This window comes from Tupaia chinensis, unplaced genomic scaffold (assembly GCF_000334495.1).
Source record: "Tupaia chinensis unplaced genomic scaffold, TupChi_1.0 Scaffold000101_1, whole genome shotgun sequence".
NCBI classification, from domain to species: domain Eukaryota; kingdom Metazoa; phylum Chordata; class Mammalia; order Scandentia; family Tupaiidae; genus Tupaia; species Tupaia belangeri.
Genome location: NW_006159565.1, coordinates 1,324,581 through 1,327,737, shown reverse-complemented (window position 1 = coordinate 1,327,737; position 3,157 = coordinate 1,324,581).

The following is a 3,157-nucleotide window of genomic DNA, read 5'->3' as shown; positions in this document are numbered from 1 at the left end:
CTGCTGAGATGAGATTGAGTCCTTTGTTCTGCTAGACCCATGGAAGATCTGCTATGGGGTAGCCATGGAGGCAGGAACAAGAATATCAGCCAATTTTCTGTTGCAGTCTTGGGTCTTTCTATATTCCACAGTGACCCTTATCAGGGAATGGCAGGTGTTGAATATTAGCATTTGAGAGCATCAGAGGACTTTCCAGCTTTTTAGTTTCCCTGCATATATAATATTTTGTTGTGACCAATGACTATTGAGAAGCTACTTGCAGCCACTGAGTTCAGTTTCTTTATCTATGAACTGAGGCTGGTCACGTGATTCTATTAGAGGCCCAGTGAAACCACCAAAGCAGGCAGAAACATCAGAATTACCTGAACTTTCAATTCTACCTTCCTGAGAATTGTCTCCCAAGTCTAAGCTAGCTGCCACTTCTTTCATTAATTGCCTCCCTGCAGGGCTCAGTGATCCCAGAGATTCCAGAGGTATGCTGCGTGCATACCTCCATCCAGCCCAGGTATGTGTCTCTCTTGCTGCACTCAGAGGCTGCTCCCATGGGAGGAAATTTTGTGACTTCCAGTCCACATCTGACATACATGCACCCATTGGCCTTGAATCAATGCACAAATGATTGATGTATTCATACATTATACTCTATTGTAGGAACTGTAGATTTTAACAGGTGCCTCCTGAAGAAAGCCTTAACCCAAAGGTGACAAACTATGACAAGAGACATTTCAGGATGCTAGAAAAGCTCCAAATAAAAAAAGGGAAGCAGGTAAGACACTTGTGACAGAATATGTTTTATCAATGAGATGCCCATGTATTCAGGCCAGTGTTGGGCAGCTCAGGGACTTATAGGCTGAGAGATGGGAAGAGTTGTGAAGGTTGAATATTAGTTTCTGCAGAAAGGCTGAGGTGAGAAAAGATAACAAGAAAAGAAGTACATAAGCATGGCTCCAATGTCTTCTATTTCTGTTGAATTTTAAGAACTTTGAGATTTTGTCATGTAATCCATGATTTCTTACACAATCCACGATTCCTCAGGCTAGGTAGTGGTAGTGGGTCAGGGTGAGGCTAATGGGCTGGCGTGATTTCCACATGCTCGGCCATGGAATCTCTCTTTTGGAATGTGGCAGGAGGCTCACAGGTGGCAATGACTGCTATTAAAAGCCTCTTCCTGGCCAGCTCCTGGGCCCAGCTCCTCACCCATTAGAATATCCTCCACTCATTGAAAAGTTGGTACTGTCTGCTAGGACCGCTTCTGCCCCAGAGAAAAAGCTTCCATCATCTTTTTGGAGTCTTGGGAACTATGTATGCTGCCTGTAGTGGTATTTGCCACATTTTTTATGGCTAAGGTGTTTGGGGTCCATCTGGCCATTGAAGCTGCTGTTCTCTTCTCTCCTTTCACATTCATTGTTCTTGGACAATGCAGTCTTTCTAGAAAGGTAGGGGCATTCTTGGCCAAGAATCTCACTTGCTGTGAACCTCAGGTTTCTCTGAGGAGCTGTACAGGAAGCAACATGGATTGTTACTTCTCATTGCAGCCAGTGGTCCCATCTCCTTCATATCATCTCTCCTTTAGATGCCCTGTTGCCAGCAGACTACCAGTTGACCAGCCTGAACCTGTTCTGATGGTGGTTGAGGACAGCCAGGACCTGTTGCTGTTTTAACAATCCCGAATGATGGAAAGGTCACCAAAGAGTCACAGGAAAAGATACACAGTGACCTAGCAGTCTACCCAACTCTACTCAGCTCAACTCAATTCTTTCTGGATGCCCATTCTGTGTAAAGGTCTGTGCTAGGCACTAGGGCCATAATGGTGATCTTGAGAGGCTCACAACCAGGAAAGGGAAACATACATGGGAATCAACAATGGTGTTAGAGAGTAGAGAGGATAACAATAGAACTGTGTGGGTAGATATTGCTCAAAGGAGGAAGTGATTATATTTCTTTGAGAAGGTTGATGAGGAAAGACTTTAACAGAAGGGCTTCTGTCTGAGCTGGGTTTTGAAAGATAAGTAGAGATTTTCCAGGGGGCACAGGGCATCATAGGCAGAGAAACTACATGGAAATGATCTGTAGCTGTAGCTTGCTGGGGAGATTTCAAGTATTTATGAAAGAGGGCAGCCAAGGAGATGAGGCCAGGTTAGAGATTAAATAGTCAATACTTCACTTGAGGGTTTTTTTTTTCCTTCCCAAAGCCAAACAGTATCCAGCTATATTAAAGATACTTTTAATAAATAATCATGGGAGATGAGGACTGGTTAGAGATTAAATAGTCAATACTTGAGGGTTTTTTTTTTTTCCTTCCCAAAGCCAAACAGTATCCAGCTATATTAAAGATACTTTTAATAAATAATCATGGTATTTCAGGCAGGACATAGGCAAGACAATTGTTAACAGGATACAACTTTCAAACTCCCTTCTTCAACAGACAAGCAAAATCAGAAAGCCATTAGAAAATCCAATGAAGTCTTCATTTGATTCTCTGAACAGGCAAAGTTTAGAGTGAGGATTGACATTTCACATTTAGCATGTTGTGTAACAACTTTTCATGAGCCGACCCTGACTTTCAAGAAACGAAAATGGAAGAATTATCAGCCTGAAGATCCAACCATATAGAAAAGGAACTGCTCTTTTGAAGGATGTTATCTTAATATCATTAGCAGGTCCAGATTGCCTGGCATATTGGTAACTGATTTTTTATGGTCAGGTCCCAACAGGTCTCTGGTTTAAAGGAGGTAAGTCTATGTTGAAGGCAGAGAAGGAGAGGACATAAAAACAAATCTTAAATTTCCCCCATCACAAGGCATCTGTGCCAAGGTGGCTATGTGTGTCATCAGGTAATCCTTCCTCTTGGGAGTCAAGAGGGAGTCTCTCAAAACTAGAAGGGAAAGATTTCCAAATAAATCCAGGCTTGTAGACATTCTACTAGTGACAAATGCCCCTTCCCCCCAAAAACAATGAAGTGTTCTGTTTTCTAACAACATAGCTTGAAAAAGGGTAAAACGAAACTTTGCCTTTTTGTAAACCTTGATTAAAAAAAATAGTATTTCAAGATGTACAGTCACCAGAAGTACACAGTTACAAAACCCACCCACTTTACTTGGGACCCCCAGCACCTTCACCTTTCTGTGCCTGGTCTATTTTGGTTGTTCAGCAGGGT